The sequence below is a fragment of the Manis pentadactyla genome, chromosome 4 (assembly GCF_030020395.1).
Source record: "Manis pentadactyla isolate mManPen7 chromosome 4, mManPen7.hap1, whole genome shotgun sequence".
In the NCBI taxonomy this organism is placed as follows: domain Eukaryota; kingdom Metazoa; phylum Chordata; class Mammalia; order Pholidota; family Manidae; genus Manis; species Manis pentadactyla.
The window spans coordinates 92934887-92953185 of NC_080022.1; positions in this window are offsets into that span (position 1 = coordinate 92934887).

Sequence of the window (18299 nt, forward strand, 5' to 3'; positions counted from 1 at the left end):
CACTGAAGGGTGTTATAGGGGAGCTTCGGCACAGCCCTGAAAAATATCCCTAGAACTGGCCCTGCTGTTATAGAAAGAGAGAAAAGAAAATAAAGCATTATGATATCAAAGAAAGGTAAGGAAATCTCTTTTTTCTTTTTTGGTTAATCAGTGTGAGACTATAATCTTCAAACTTAAAATGTGTGTGACAAATGAAGAAGCTAAGTGTTAGATATTGCTGTGTTGACTGCCTAGGCAGCCCAGGAAAACTAAAAGGAGTCAAGCGAACAATGTGGGGCTTTTCAACATGATCTTTTGTGCCCCTGGCTCCTTCAGCTGTAACATGTCTATAACTGTGTCTCCTGTGGGGTTCAATTGTATTTGCTGAAACCCTTTCTTCTTTCAACACAGCATGGAGTCTGAATTGTTTTATTTGTGTTCTGTTGTACAATTAGAATTTTAAGAACTAAAATGATAAGAGTATTTAGATTTTAAATAGCAGTCTACTGAAAAATGATGCTTACAAAAGTGATAAGCACCTAATTCTTTACTCCTTACCCCAATTATATGTACTTACTCTTTCTATGTCCCGCATTTAAAAGTGCCTACTGCACTGAGGCAAACAGTGTGAGCATTTATTAGAGGAAGACTTATTAAGTCTTTGGGAAGCTTAGTAAGTTTCATATTCCTGCATTTAAATAAAAAGGGTAGAATTATAGGATTTGAGAGTGGAAGAAATGTTAGAGAGCGTCCAATCCCCCAGCATTTGACAGAGGAAAGAAAGACTCAGGTCAGAGGCAATATTACAGCAAAGGGGTCAGGGCTTTGGAGACAGGCCGTGCTAGACTCAGTTAATGACTCCATAATTATGAATACATTCCTTAGGGCAGGAAAGAGTTCTTTCTTTACCTGGAAAGGGTATGAGAATGCCTACATGACAGGCCTCTTTTAAGGATGATATTAAGTGGTGGCATCAAGTGTCTAGCATATGACAAGGTACATGACAAACACTCGATGAACATTCTTTGCTCCTTTCCCCTCGCCTTGGGTCACACCCTTGGTCAGTGTCCGGATGGAAATGATGATATGCATCTCGGGACACCCACTTATACAATGTACCATCTCCACTGAGCTGAGCTGAGCTGTGGTTGATTAACTTAAAGACACCCTGTTGCAGAAGCACCTGCAGCCTGGAAAATTTGTCTGAAATCCACCAAGAGATAACAAGATAGGGTGGGTGGTGGGGGAGGGTGAGAGGAACAGAGCACACCTGTAGCCCACTTGGGTGTGCAAAGTTGCTTTTTCTCCATTCCACATGGATTTCCATCTATTTCAGCTCCAACTAAAGGCAAAAGGGGATGAGTGCCCCAACTACTGAAGAAGCTGCTGAGCAAGGCCATTAACATCCCTCAGCATCAGCAATAGGTAAATACAGTGAATGAGTCCTAAGCAACAGGGTCAGAATGTTCATTCTCACATAGGGTCATTAAGAGGAACACTAGTAGGAGGAAGGGGTTAACATTTTCTGAGTGTCTACCAGGAATGAAGCACTGTTTTCAGCTGGACTGCCAAATGAATCTTTTAAGCTCCCATTTACAGACATGGGGCTCAGAGAAATCAAGGAAATAACCCAGGGAAAATAGGGTAGTAAATGTCAAGGTCAGCATTTACAGCTGAGCATATCTGACTTCAAAGCTCAAGACGGTTCTGCTGCACTCAGAACTGTTCACTTTAACACATGTTGACTCAACCTGCTCAAATGAAGCTTTGATTATGAGTAGCTGGGATTACAGTAATCTGACCATAGATCAGTGAGACTGGCCACTGTGTTTAAAGATGTGCTATTCAGACTGTACTCCATACCCGTCATGCAGGTGCCGTTCTAACTGGAGGTATCTTTAACTGTGGAAGGTCGATGAGTAAGACTATGAGGGGAAGCACTTAGTAATTGTATGTTATAGGAAAACATATTTAAAAATCAGCTTTTAAAAACCCACTGATCAGAGAGTCTAGAGTCTGTTCACTAGGGAAAGTACAACATTAGTTTACCCTTAATTCATCATCATATGAAAATAAGTATGTAACTTTTTAAAGAGTGAGAAGCTCAGGACAGAAAAATTTTTTTTAAGTATTTGGAATGAAAAAGCACAAATTAAATTACCATGTATATTAGAATATCTCAACAATAGAAACAATCTAAAATTTTAAATAAATTGTGACTTATTTTATTTAAGGAGATAATTTCACTACAAATTTTGAAATACTATGTTACAGTTCAGTGAGTGGTAATTGCTCTGCTTGGCTGTGAATGATGCAGGTTCTGTGATGATGTTATAGAAGCTGTATTCATTAAGGTACAGTTTGGCCATTGCAATAAGACCCCAAATAATTTCATATAACTATTCCAGCATAATAGTGCAGGGCTCCTATGATGAGGTGTTATATCAGGACCATTTATATTTCACTGCGCAGCCCTCAACACATGGCTTCAATGTCATGGTTCAAGGGGGTTACTGTAGTTTTGACCTTCACACCTGCATTCCAAAAGGAAGGGGAAAAAGGCCAAAGTGTTATCACTCTTTCCTTATGAGGTTATTTCCTAGTTTTACAAAACATTTAAGTGAGGCCAAGAAATGTCTTCAGCCATAATTCTATTACTAGGATAGAAAGGAAGACCAGGTAATGAGACAATTGCCACAGAGGCTCAATCTAGTATCCATGGTGTAGATCTTAATGGGGCAATTTGAAAATTACTCTGTCAGAAGCTCTTTCAAATTGTAAAAATTCTGCAAATTTCGTAGGACATACTCATTTGCTACTGAGCAGGACCTACTCCAGATGTGCACACTGAAAGAGAAATGTGACAAAGCTAGGCAGCCTGCGAGCAAAGGGATGAGTCTGGCAGGTCCTTGTAAATGGGCTGTGACATTAGCCTTTCGCTTTGTCTCACTGGAACTTGTTACAACCAATAAAGTTATAAGGATCAACATGGGTTTCTCAATACATAAGAATTTTATCTATTTTTAAAAATTATCACATGATACTTTATAAGAAGGAAACAAGTAGTCATCACAAATTTTTGATTTGTGAATTTATAATTACATGCAATAACTATTTTGCATTAGTAAATATTTAAGGTTTATATAGTGTCTTATTACACCATATAAATGTTCCATTATAAGTGTAAATATTACACTTAAATATCCCATACTTTTTTAAACAATCCAAAGCAATAAAATTTACATAAATTGCCTAACTGATTGGCTTCATATATATAATAAAAAACAACCTTGTTATCAGCATAGGCATTTAACTTAATAGTTTTGGTAATTACATGAGTTCTGTATTATCTCCATTTTTTCCATAAAAAACAGTTTCAGAGATGATGAGGTCATTTGTCAAGATTACACAGGTCTTCAGCAGAAAATACATATCAAAATCATTTGCCTACAAAGACTATGTTTTCCCCTATAAGAAAGTCCAAAATCTAGACATATTCACTAATGATTATCCTGGGATATTTTGAAGCCATTATAAATCCTCCCATCATGCTTATAACCAGTGAAAGAAAATGAAAGTGAGATGTGGCTCAAAGTATGGGGCTGTTGCCTCCTCCTCCTTTCTCTCTCCTGACTCATTTTAATCACTTAGGATAAATACTTCCCTTCATGCCACTTTTTACTATATTGTGCTGATAAATTAATTTAATCAGAAAGCTGTGGCAAAGTGTAAAATGTGTTACAAGGATTTCCCCCCTTTTCTTGTTCATATTATTAAGCTATGGCAAAAGAATGTGAGTTCAAGTCATGAAGTGAACCGATAGCTGAAAACAAATTTATCAAATTGAGAAGTTTATCAGCTGATGTTCCATTGAATGTGATTATCGTTTTATTTTTTAATCTCAGATCAATAAAGTCTTTGGAGTGCTTATGCTTTTCAATAATATATTTTTGGATGGCAGGCTAGAGGGTGAGAAAAGATTTCATTTGTTAGATGTTCCCAGAATAGCTACAGAAAAATCTTTAATTTCTGCCTCTCTCTCTCTAACGTTCTGTAAAAACCAACTGATTCTGAAATGACAAATAGCCAAGCAAATTATAAATTTTGTTTTTGTTAAGATTATACTGTTTAAATTCACCCCACAGAACTATCAGAATAATATAACTAATATGCAGTAAATATATATATATACAACAAAGTCAGTCATTTTTATTACAACTTGAAATAGCAATTAGCATTTTTCAGTTAATGTTGCAAAACTGTTAGCTGCTGCTGCCTTTCACTGGTTTGCTTTACTGCAAATCACAACTTGTGGTCAGCTGTCAAAGGTGTGAAGATTTCCACATGCTATGCATTATTCCAAATAACGCGCATTTGGGAAGATCAGCTCAGGAGCCATGTGAGATAACTCTTCCTCACCCCATTCTTCACAGAAGCTGTTACTACTTATTACATTGACATTTCTCCACTTGAAATCAGGGTCATTAGAATTTCCCATTTGTTCTTTCAAAATTACCTGCCATACCCAAATGGTCATCTGTGTGTTCACTGTGATCAGCGAGGTGAGATTTTCAAATAAATCTAATACGTGAAATATAATTAAGAGATGAGAATGAGGTAGACCTTATAAATCATGATGAATATGTAATGGGTGCCACATCACAGGCATACCATAAAACCACTGGAAAAATCTTCCATTATCTCAAAACAAGAGTATTATTAGTAGGTGGGGTGGGGGTCTTAATTTGTGGGTTTTTTTAAATTGTGGTGTTGCTATGCAGCAGCTGTATAGCTATTGATACAATTTTCTGGTTATTCTGAAATGTTAATGTGTGTTCCTACCTGGCCACATTCATGAATAATACTTAATTTTTCCCACAACCCCAAACCTAACAAGTTTGTTTAAACTGGGCTATGGGACAATTAAGCCTTCAGATCTGACCTTGACCGTGATGTCATGTTTTCTAAGGTCTGTGGTGCTCATGCTCAGAGGCTTGCCAAGACCAGACAAAACATTCCAGTCTCTCATTTGTTAGCATTTTCATAAAGATGTGCAACAAAACTGGGTATCCTATCCATGTTTCCCTGATTTGAATTTAGTATCTTAATATGGGACAAGGGACAGACATGTAATTTGCAGAGATTATAAAACTTTTTTGCTAAAACAAATATTATTTCATGTGTCTTCCATGCCTTTCCCAGAGGTGCTCAAGATAATCAATTGAAGTCTTGAATTGAACTGCCTTTCCTATAAAACAATTTTTCCTCTCTGTTCATATCTTTGGTAAGGAAATTGTAAAAACATGTTTTTTTTATCACATCATATTCTTTTCTGAGGACTCCCAGAAAAAATACATTCCTGGTCTTATTACAAAGAACAGATATACTTTTTCTATAGTATACCTAATTTTTAAAAAATCCCATTGATATTATCAATTAAGTTATAATTCTTCTTTTTTCATTGTCCACTAATAAGCTTAAGGAAAAAAATTTTTTTATTAAGGTATCATTGATATACATTCTTATAAAAGGTTCACATGAAAAACGTTGTGGTTACTACAGTCACCCATATTATTAAGTCCTCCCCACACCCCATTGCAGTCACCATCCATCAGTGTAATAAGATGCCACAGAACCATTATTTGTCTTCTCTGTACTACACTGTCTTCCCCATGATCCCCCACCCCCACACACCCCCATGTTTGGCAATCATAATACCCCTCAATCCCCTTTTCCCTCTCTTACCACCCACCCTCCCCAATCCCTTCCCTTTGGTAACCGTTAGTCCCTTCTTGGAGTCTGTGAGTCTGCTGCTGTTTTGTTCCTTCAGTTTTGCTTCATTGTTATACTCCACAAGCGAGGAAAATCATTTGGTACTTGTCTTTCTCTGCCTGGCTTATTTCACTGAATATAATACTCTCTAGCTCTATCCATGTTGTTGCAAATGGTAGAATTTTGTTGTTGTTGTTATCTTTTTTTTTTTTTTATTAAGGTACCATTGATACACAATCTTATGCTCAGGTCTCACATGAGCAACATTGTGGTTACTACATTCTCCCTGTAGTCAAGTCCCCACCACATACCCTGCAAATGGTAGAATTTGTTTCTTTCTTATGGCTGAATAATATTCCATTGTGTATATGTACCACCTTTTCTTTATCCATTCATCTCCTGACACACACTTAGGTTGCTTCCATATCTTGGCTATTGTAAATAGTACTGTGATAAACATAGGGATGCATATGTCTTTTTGAATCTGAGAACTTGTTTTCTTTGGGTGAATTCTTAGGAGTGGAATTCCTGCATCAAATGGTATTTCTATTTTGAGGGTTTGAGGAACCTCCATATTACTTTCCACAATGGTTGGACTAATTTACATTCCCACCAGCAGTGTAGGAGGGATCTCCTTTCTCCACATCCTCTCCAGCATTTGTTGTTGCTTGTCTTTTGGATGCTGGCCATCCTAACTGGTATGAGGTGATACCTCATTGTGGTTTTAATTTGCATTTCCCTGATAATTAGCCATGTGGAACATCTTTTCATGTGCCTGTTGGCCATCTGAATTTCTTCTTTGGAGAAGTGTCTGTTCATATCCTTAGCCCATTTTTTAATAGAAATTTTTTGGGTGTTGAGGCCTATGGGATCTTTTAATATTTTGGATGTTAACACCATGTTGGATATGTCATTTATGAATAGGATATATTCTCCCATACTGTAAGGTGGCTTTTTGTTCTACTGATGGTGTCCTTTGCTGTACAGAAGCTTTTTGGATTGATGTAGTCCCATGTGTTCATTTTTTATTTTGTTTCCCTTGCCCAAGTAAATGTGTTCAGGAAAAAGTTGCTCATGTTTATATTCAAGAGATTTTTGCCTATATTTTCTTCTAAGAGTTTAATGGTTTCATGACTTATATTCAGGTCTTTAATTCATTTTTAGTTTACTTTTGTATGTGGAGTTAGACAATAATACACTTTCATTCTCTTGCAAGTAGCTGTCCAGTTTTGCCAACACCAGTTGTTGAGGAGGTTGTCTTTTCCCCATTGTATGTCCATGGCTCCTTTATTGTATATTAATTGACCATGTATGCTTGGATTTATATCTGGGCTCTCTATTCTATTCCATTGATCTATGGGTCTGTTATTATGCCAGTACCAAATTGTCTTGATTACTGTGGCTTTGTAGTAGAGCTTGATGTCAGGGAGCATAATCTCCCCAGCTTTACTTTTCCTTTCCAGGATTGCTTTGACTATTCTTGGTCTTTTGTAGTTCCATATGAATTTTAGAACTATTTGCTCTAGTTCGTTGAAGAATGTCATTGCTATTTTAGTAGGGATTGAATAGAATCTGTAGATTGCTTTAGGCAGAATGGCCATTTTGACAATATTAGTTCTTCCTATCCATGAGAACATGGGATATATTTCCATTTATTGGTATCTTCTTTAATTTCTCTCAGGAGTATCTTGTAGTTTTCAGGCTATAGGTTAGGTTTATTCCTTGGTTAGGTTTATTCCTAGGTATTTTATTCTTTTTTGATGCAATTGTGAATGGAATTGTTTTCCTGATTTCTCTTTCTGCTAGTTCATCATTAGTATATAGGAATGCAACAGATTTCTGTGTATTGATTTTGTATCCTGCAACTTTGCTGAATTCAGTTATTAGTTCTAGTAGTTTTGAGGTGGATTCTTTAGGGTTTTTATGTACAATATTATGTCATCTGTAGTGACAGTTTAACTTCTTCCTTACCAATCTGGATGCCTTTTATTTCTTTGTTTCATCTGATTGCCATGGTGAGGACCTCCAGAACTATATTGAATAAAAGTGGGGAGAGTGGGCATCCTTGTCTTTTTCCCAATCTTGAAGGAAAAGCTTTCAGCTTCTCACTGTTAAGTATGATGTAGGCTGTGGGTTTGTCATATATGGCCTTTATTATATTGAGGTACTTGCCCTCTCTACCTATTTTGTTGAGAGTTTTTATCATGAATGGATGTTGAATTTTGTCAAATGCTTTGTCAGCATCTATGGAGATGATCATATGACTTTTGTCCTTTTTTTTTGATATGGTGTATGATGTTGATGAATTTTTGAGTATTGTGCCATCCTTGCATCCCTGGAATAAATCCTACTTAATCATGATGGATGATCTTGATGTATTTTTGAATTTGGTTTGTTAATATTATTTTGTGTATTTTTGCATCTATGTTCATCAGGGATATTGGTCTGTAATTTTCTTTTTTGTGGTATCTTTGCCTGGTTTTGGTATTAGAGTGGTGCTGGCCTCATTGAATGAGTTTGGAAGTATTCCTTCTTCCCTCACTTTTTGAAAAACTTTAAGGAGAATGGGTATAAGGTCTCACTAATGTTTGGTAATATTCAGCAGTGAAGCCACCTGGTTCAGGGGTTTTGTTCTTAGGTAATTTATTGATTACCATTTCAATTTTATTGCTAATAATTGGTCTGTTCAGATTTTCTGCTTCTTCCTGGGTCAGCTTTAAATGGTTGTATTTTCTAGAAAGTTGTCCGTTTCTTCTATGTTATCCAATGTTAGCATAAAAATTTTTCACAGTGTTCTCTAATAATTCTTTGTATTTCTGCAGTGTGCATAGTGATTTTTCCTTTCTCACTTCTGATTCTGTTTATGTGTGTAGATTCTGTTTTTTTCTTGATAAGTCTGGCTATGGATTTATCTATTTTGTAAATTTTCTTGATGAACCAGCTCTTGCTTTCATTGATTCTATTGTTTTATTCTTCTTGATTTTATTTATTTCTGCTCTGATCTTTATTATGTCCCTCCTTCTACTGACTTTGGGCCTCATTTGGTCTTGTTTTTCTAGTTTCATTAATTGTGAGTTTACACTGCTCTTATGTGATTGTGCTTTATTCCTGAGGTAAGCCTGTATTGCAATATACTTCCCTCTTAGCTTGGACTTATTGCCATCACAGGGTTTAGATTCATCATTACCAAAGATTCAAGGATAGCTTCTTTACTATCTAAAAGTCTAACTTAACTCACTTGGGCTATTACAAACACAATTTAAAGGTTCTTTTTTTTTCCTCTCTACTTTTTCTTCCTCCTCCTTTCTTTATATATTAGGTGTCATATTCTATACTCTATGTATCCCTTGACTGACTTTTTGGGTAGTTGGTCTAATTTGCATTTGCTTAGTAATTAATTGGTCTACTTCCTTTACAGTGGGTTTATTTTCTTGGTGACAACTATTTAGCCTTAGGAACATTTCCCTCTACAGCAGTCCTCTGAAATACACTGTAGAAATGGTTTGTGGGAAGTAAATCCTCTCAACTTTTGCTTATCTGGATATTGTTTATCCCCCCTTCAAATTTAAATGACAATCTTGCTGGTAGATTATTGTTGGTTCAAGGCTTTTCTGTTTCATTGCATTGATTATATCATCCCACCCCCTTCAGGCCTGTAAGGATTCTGCTGAGAAATCTGATGATAGCTTGATGGGTTTTCCTTTGTAGGTGATCTTTTTTCTCTCTCTGGCTGCTTTTAATACTCTGTTCTCATCCTTGATCTTTGCCATTTTAATTATCATATGTCTTGGTGTTGTCTTCCTGGGGTCCCTTGTGTTGGGAGATCTGTGCACCTCTATGGCCTGAGAGACTATCCTCTTCACCAGAGTAGAGAAGTTTTCTGCAGTTACCTCCTCAAAGACATTTTCTATCCCTTTTTCTCTCTTCTTCTTCTGGTACCCCTATAATGCAAATATTGCTCTGTTTGGATTGGTCACACAGTTCTTTCAATATTCTTTCTTTCCTAGAGATCTTTTTCTCACTCTGTGCCTCACCTTTCTATTTCTATTCTCTAATTTCTCTTTCATTTAGTCTCCTCTACCTCATCTAATCTGCTTTTAAATCCCTTCATTGTATGGTTCATTTCAGATACTGTATTTTTCAAATTTTCTCTCTCTTCCTGAATTCCTCTGTGAGGTCTTTAATATGTTTCTGTAGCTCTGTAAGCATATTTATGATTTTTATTTTGAAATATTTTTCAGAAATATTGGTGATTTCAGTTTCATTTGGCCCTCTTTCTAGTGTTTGTGGGATTTTGGTTTGCACCAGGTTCTCTTGGCATTTCATATTTGTAGTAATAAATTGGCATAGGTGGCACCCTCTAGTGCTCAGAAGCTCTACTCTCTGGAGCTGCTCAGTCCCTGGATCAATGGCAAGGGTTGCAGGCAAGCCATGCTGGTGACTGCCAGGAGGAGAGAGCTCTTTCTTGCTTCCTGGTTTTAGTGCCTGCCTCCACTTTCAGGGCCAGTGAGTTGCATACATGCAGACAGTGGCCTCTCGGATACATCCTCATAGCCACTGTAGTGGGGGCTGTCCTCTGGCTGGCCTGGAGCAACGGCGGGGGTTGAAGGTGAACCTGGCCAGTGCCTGCTGGGAGGAAAGAGTTCTTTCCTGCTTCCCAGCTGCAGTACCTGCCTCCACTGCCAGGGCCAGTGGGTTGAGGGTTCAGGGAGGAGCCTTCATGCTATGCCCTTGTAGCTGCCATAGGTGGGGCCGCCCTCTGGCTGGTCTGGCACAGTGGTGAGGACAGAAGGTTTGTGAGTCAGTGCTGGCTGGGAGGAAGGAGTGGCAGGCTGCGTATCATGGTGGGGGGGCCTCGGAGCTGTCTTGCCAGTCAGGGTGATGGAGCACCTAAAGCTGCTGAAAGTTCCCAACCTACTGGACTGAATGTCCCAGGATGATTTTGTTCACCGGTCCTTTCTCCTGAGCATCAGGCTCTATGCAATCCTTATCCCTTTAGCAGCCCTCTTGCTGTTGGAAGTCTCTCAGGGTGCCCACCTTTCTTTTTGCCTGAGAGCAGCCGGTTGTGGGTACCTGTTCTCCTCAAGCACCTGGAATCTCAATCTCTCCAAGTATTCTGCCTGTCTTAGCTTTCCAACCCTACTAATGTCCAGAGCACCATGTAATATAGGTTCATACTCCTACAGCAGATCTCCAGGGCTGGGTGTTCAGCAGTCCTAGGCCTCCACCCCCTCCCCATTCCATTTCTCTTCCTCCCACTGGTGAGCTGGGGTGGGGGAAGGGCTTGGGTCCTGCTGGATTACAACTTTGGTACTTTACCTTTTTCAGTGAGGTCTGCTCTTTTCCCCAGATATAGGCAGTCTGTCACATCCTTCTTTCCTGTTACTCTTTCAGGATTAGTTGTATATGCTATATTTTAATATTATATATGGTTTTGGGAGGAGATTTCTGTCTCATCTCTCATGCCACCATCTTTAAGCCAGTCTCAGGAAAATTTCATAGTACATCAATATTATGATGTGAATTTTAAGTCTAATTCCTTATTATACTTTCTTTCTGCTCCTGTTTTGGAGTCTTATTTTACATATTCTTAAAAGTAGTCTAAAGTCGTTTCTGAAATATGGTGGCAGCATGAATTAAAAAACAGGCAAAGGAGTTTGAAAAAAAACTTCCCAGAAAACTACATAAATGAAATCCCCATACAAAAATCAATGATATTAATTTTGAAAATGCTAGGTGACATCAAATGTGAACTTGTGAAAAGGATTGTTTCTTATGATATGTACTTTGTGTGTGTGTGTGTGTGTGTGTGTGTGTGTGCGCGTGTGTGTGTGTGTGTTTGAGCCTTTCCCCAAAGCTCAAAATTGCTTTATAGAGGGTTATGTGACACATAAAAACAGTGCCAAGATGGTTAAGCCTCAAAGAATTGCTTTAACATGAAGTAACCTTATTTGCAGTATATTTCTGTCAGACTTTAAAAACAAAATTCTAAATCTCTAGCCAGACTGGCCTCTTCCAACATGCCATGAAGGCTCAGGAATTTTGCACTACTTATATCCTCTTCCTGAAACTTTCTTCCTCCAAATATTTGTGAGACTAGCTCTGTTTCTTACTGCTTTGCTTGATTGCACTGTTTCTGTGAGGTCTGTATTGACCACTCTATTTTACACTGCGACTCACCCTCAACCTATCACTCTCAATCTCTCATATCCTTTTTTACTTTTTCTTATTTCCAAATATTTTTCTCTTTCTAACATAGTACATAATTTATTTACTATGTTTTTTGTTTATATCCCATGTCCCTCAATAAGGATGTAATGTTCACAAATCCAATCTTTGTTTTGTTCACCACTGAATCCAAATCTTCTAGAACAATGCCTATATTATGCATTCAATAAACATTTGGTTGAATGAAGAAAAAGTGTGTGCATTTTGCACATTTGTAGAAAAATGAAAATAAGAGAGCTTTATATAACTGTTTTCATTGTCATATTATTCAAAGAATTGTTTAGCATAAAATTATAATTTTATAAATAACTAAATCTCACCATTGTCTCACATTATCCATATTCCTCTTTTGTATTTCAACAACTACCATTTTAATATAAGTCCTTCTCTGCCTGGCTTCATACAATAGTTCTCCCAGGTTGTAGCATCTCCCTACTCACATTCATTATGGACATCATTTATAAAAAACCCACCATATTACTCATGGGTCTTCCCTGCTCAGTACTCTAATTGCTCCATGTTCCTTCCTGGATAAATTTCAAATTCTTCTTTAGGGAATTTGAGGATCATTGATCATCTAATTTTTCAAATGTGTACCCATAATTCCCTAACATGGTACCTTAATTCCAACCACTGTGCTTCCCCACCATCTCCTGAAAGTGGCTTGGCCTTCTGGGCTCTGCTGCCTTTGTTCTTGCTCACTCTTTTACTGAAATGCCCCCATCATTTACCCATCCAAACCCTAACATGTCTTCTTTCCTCCTTCTACCTCCTTCAACAAAACACTCCCTGATTTTTGAGGACCAATGGTATTCATTTTTGCCAGTTTTTAAAATTTATATTTCAGTTTTTAACCTTATACTTGTAATATGCAGTGCCTCAAGTAAAATTTCAGTGCCGTAAGCATAGAAATTACATCTTATATTTCTATATTTATTGTCCAGAGTATTTGGTACAGTTTTAGAAGCATGATAGATGGTCAAGAAATCTTGTTTATCAAATAAAATCAATGAAGTATTTATATGGCATATTAGTAATGGGAGGTTCAATATGGGAAGCAAAAAATAGTTAATATTTGCAAAGTATTTTTTTTAACCAAATGCCATATTTATTCTTCACAGAAATCTGATAAGATAGTCAGCAGTATTACCATTATTCCTATTTTACAGCTGAGGAAAAAGAGGCTCAGAAAGATTAAGCCAGTTACCTCAGGCCATGCAACTGTTAAGCAATGTATTAAGGACTTGAACTCTGGTCTTCGAGGAATTGCCAATACATCATACTACATTCATAATGACTTTGAATACACAGAAAATAGATGCATATATATAATATATACATACACTTAATACAGAGTTTGATAAGTTTTTAATCTAAAATGTTTTGGAAGTTCTGACATTTATGGAAAGAAGTCTGATTTTAACAATTCACAAGGGCATTTTGCATAGATATATTAGCTAGTGCTGGTAAAGAAAGTCCAGTAATCACTGATGGATTTTGAAGAAATTCAACTGGAATAAAATGTCCAAAAGCTTTTAATACCTTATGACTAGATCTTATGGTAGGTTTCAGAGAACTGGTGTTTACAAGTTGAGTGATATACTTCTAGGAGAGATTTATGGCAGCTTTTATCTAATACATATGTTCCAGAAATTGGGCCTCAGTGAGTGTGGTTACAAATTAACTGTATTATGTTGCAAATGCTTGATTTCTTTCTTTCTTAAAAATATGATTTCAAAGTCCTACCTAATCTTTCAGGGAATCAAACATATATCCCACTTAATTCTAATATATAGAAATTTATATACAACTTTTAGAAATCAGAGATCTGATTCTATTATCCAAGAATATGAAGGATATATTTATTTTCATCTTTTTTTTCATATAAATTAATGACCCAGCCACAAAGCAAGACTCCAAATGCAAAAGCAGGAAGAAACTTTAAGCAAGTGATTCCCAAACTGTAATATGTTTAGATAAGAATCACCCATGGAGGTACTGATGCAGGACCCTGCCTTTTAGCAAGGCTCCAAGACTAGTCCAAGGCAGGAAGTCCATGAACTCCATCAGAGAGTTACTACCTTCCATTCATCTAATTCAACTATCAATCCATTCTTAATATGAGGATAACTGCATATATTAACAGTGATTATATATATATATATATATATATATATATATATATATATACACACCATGATGTACAGTACCAGATAGTGTAACTCTCTGCTTTGATTGCAAACTCAACCTTCAGACAAGTGGGGGCAGATATAGTTTCAGGGAAGTGGCTATGGAGAGAGATAGTTTCCTAATTTTCATTTTACATAGATATCAAGAAATCTAAGGTTTTTAAATGCAGAAGGCAGATGTGGGGAGGGCAGGTAAGAAAAAAGAACAAAAACAGATTATTCATTTTTTTCTCATCACCAGTACGTCTCCTGACTTTTTGATCATAAACAGCTAAAGAGCTTAATTGTCCCATCTTCATTCAATGAAAAAAAATCTGAATTCTGCTTTGATTAGAGACGTACTGGTTAGTATAAATATCGATTTGTTGCTTAAGAGAAGTTCTCTCCATTATACATAATGATTTCTAAATTTATTGAATTCAGCATCTTTTTCTGTCTTGTTTTCTTTTCTTACCCCTTCCTTTTGACAAATATTTTCCAAAAGGAGTTTGAGGCACACTGTTTTAAGACAGCAATGGTGGAATGACTGGGGACTGGTTTTGTATTTAAGGCTTAATTAGTGTCTATAATTACTAATTACTCAACTCTCCATTATTCATATGTGGCTTATCCCTGGTTAAATGTTTGAACCTTGGGTTGCCCTGGTCACCAGTCTACTCTGCAGCCCTGTTCTCCTGCTGTCACTGCTTACTCAGGGAAATCCTACTGATCTGAATACCAGTCTAAGCACAAAACCTCATTAGGAAGGTATATCTCCTGCAAAAAATAAGACATATGATGTACTCAAAGCAAATAGAAAACTTTAAAAAAAATTATTTTCTGTGTTAATTACTCTTTTCTTTTAACACAGATTACTCAGAACTGAATGGGCAGTCCTTGGATTCTATTTTGCTGAGACATAAAACTTGCCATTTTTGTAAGTCAATAATGCTAAATTATTGGTGTGTTCATATGTCTCCTATGAACCTACTCTAAATAACAAGATACTTCCTTTCCCTTGATTTTCTCTTCTATTGCTCTCAATTCTTGATGCAGATCTTCAGTGTCAAAAGTTTGTAAGCATTCACCAAAGGCCATCTCTATGGTGCTACAGTTAGTACCAGAATACTTGGAAGTGCCACAGTACACCTGCCCTACTGCAGTAAGCCCTCTGACTTTGTTCTGCCTTCTGCCTGGTCAGAAGGCCTTTTGTTCCTTTGTCTGCTGGATGGACACTTACTAATCTTTTGAGATGTAGGTCATATACCACTTCATCTACTCAGTGTTTTCCAGGATCCTCCTAGGAGAGTGGTCCTTTGTTTCCTTTGGGGTTTACTTGTTCCCTGTGGGTTTTGATCTCAACTCCTACGGCAATTTCCATTGGTTGTTTGCAGGTCTGTCTTCTCTAATAGATTGTAAACTGTGGGAGGGTCTGCCTTATTCACCTCGCTATTTGGATGGCAAGTCAGTAGCACATAGGAGGTATTATATTCATGTTTGAGAAAGGAAGAGGGGAATAAGAAATAACTTCTATGATATCATAGGAATCTTACAGTTGTGTTATTTTCCATGGGATTTTAAAGTTTGGAGAACTGACTATGACAATTTAGTTTCTTCCTAGCTTATTGAGGTAAGAAGAGAATTTGTAATGCTTTTGACTTCATTATTTACCATTACAAATCAAGGCAAAATTTGGGAGGATTAGTCACTTTCAGTAGGAGATAGAGCCTTTGTGCCAAAAGCGATGCAGCCCACTGGGAAGTAAAGACCACCTGACACAAATCCATCCTACTCATTAGAAGCCAACACCAGCTTATATTCACTGCCTCCATTCAGCATAGAAGCTAAAGGAATGGGAGCCATACAGCTGACACAAACAGCAGCCGAGGTATTCATTTCAGAACTATAAACCCCAAATGAAATCCAGAAGCAGGAACTCAAGAAAGACAGGGAGAAACATCTGGGTAGAGTAGAGCTTAAACCAAGGCACCGTGTGATCTGTGAGTCCTCTTCTGTGTCTGCTTTTTTCCATTCTTGGACTATCTTTCATCATGGATATTCTCATTGAAGTGGTTCACCAAATTTTAGGTCAGTCATTATTGCACTGGGCCCCACATTTATGACAGTGCAAGAACTTCTTGCAGAAGCAGCTAAACCACAGAGGCTGCGCTCTGTTGTAGTTTGGGCCAATGGCCTGGGAGGTCTTTGAAGCCCTGTACCATCACACACAGTTGTGTGTGTTTTTGCCCTGTCTTGGGTACTCAATACTTGATCATTGCAATGACAGTTCTCTTAAGCAATTGTTAGCACAACATTAAAAATGCACATTACAGTTAGTCCAGCTCTCTTTTTCTGACATGGTAGTGTGTACTCTGACTTGAGAGCTTTGCATTGCTTCTGGCACCTAATACAGTTCCTGGCAGGCACTGTGGGTTCCATCAATACTTATTGAATTGAAGAGAAGAACCATTGGGATAGAATTGATGGAAAGATCTCTAAATTAGGCAAGGGGTGTTACCCAGTCTTCCTCCATAAATTCTCCTTCTCAATTTGTTGCTGGATAAAAAATGAAAGTACGAAAATTACATTTGAGGAAATCTACACAGCTGTTGAGATGAAATTTTCCAGCCAACAAACTAGATTGTGAGAGTTCCTTTTCTCAAGAAATAAGTGAATGATCTTAGATAAACTAAATACAACAAGATATAGGTTCGTAGAAGCTTCCTGAGTGTGTTCAGACCATAGAATTATCCAATCCTGGTTGGTGGGGTGCCTCTTTTTGTAGCCTCAGGAAAATATAAACCATTAAACAAATATTGACTATGTGTTCAGAGTCTCAAAAAAACTGAGACAGACTTAAAAAAAAAAGCTCAGGGTGTTATTTTGACACATTTTGACAAATTTTACTGTTGGATAAAAATGACTATTGTCATGTGCTCTGAAAGCATAAAAATTAAGAAATTATTTCCATTAATTTCTTACAGGTCAAAGAGGATAAACAAAAATAAGAGAACTATCCCCCCTCAAATAATTCTAGGGTCATAAAGTTGGAATAGAAAAGAGACATAAAATAGGTCATCTTTTGCCTAAAAAAGGTCATCTTTTATGTTTGCATGCTTCCTCCTAATAAAACCCCCCAAACTTTGTTAATTTTGATTATTGTTTTAATGAAGCAGCTAAGTTTATTATTTCCAAACTATTTTACACAGCACCATATATTAGAAAGCACATGGGTGCTGAAGGTCACGTCCCCTGCCATCAGTCATTAACTATCAGTGGTTTATACCATCTGCTATTTTTTGTGTTCTAGAATCAGTAACACAGAAAATGCATACCTTCCTTAGTCTCCTATCAGTCCTAAGAAGAACTAAATGAAGTTGTTGATAGACTTATGGTGGGCCCGCTTGATAGTTGGACAGTTTGGGCTTGTAAATTTAAAGTTTCAAGATAAGGGTACTTGGTATGCCTACAACAGCAGGGAAATGCCAATATAGTCTAGCAATAGAGCCCATACCAGATGCTTAGGACTTGTGAGAGGTTTAAATGTCAAAATATTTAAGCATTAAAAAATCCTGTTAGGTAAGGAACTTCAAAACCTGTCAAAACTAAACTGCTAATGGCTCTGTAATAAAACATGTCCCCAAGCACAGAGTGGAGGCTAGAAAGAGCTAAAGGTTTTACAACTGCTAGGAAGGATGTTTCTACTGGGACACAAGCAGCAGTTATAAAAAGCATCTATCACATACTATACAATTGGCCAAATAGAACTTGTCCCTTATTTGGATATTTCCGACATCTGAGTCTTAATTTAATATAGTGTGAGTTAGTTCCTGTTACCAAGGAGGCTATAACTGAATCCTGCGAATGGATAAAAATTATTCACATTGCAATGAACATTTATCTTATGCCTACTTTATGTCAAGTACTTTATAGTATTTATAAGAAGGCGTATCTTTTCAGGCCAGATATATTACAAATATGCTACCGTTACCAGTTTGGCATGCTGACGTTAAAAGTATTTAAATGGCCCTGCCAAATCTCTTAAAAGAAGGTTTATAAATAGCTAATAACCTAGAAAAATGAACAATAGTTAGAGACCTAATAGGAGTACAAATAAATGAAAATCTAAGTTGAGGATGACTGAGGAATGTA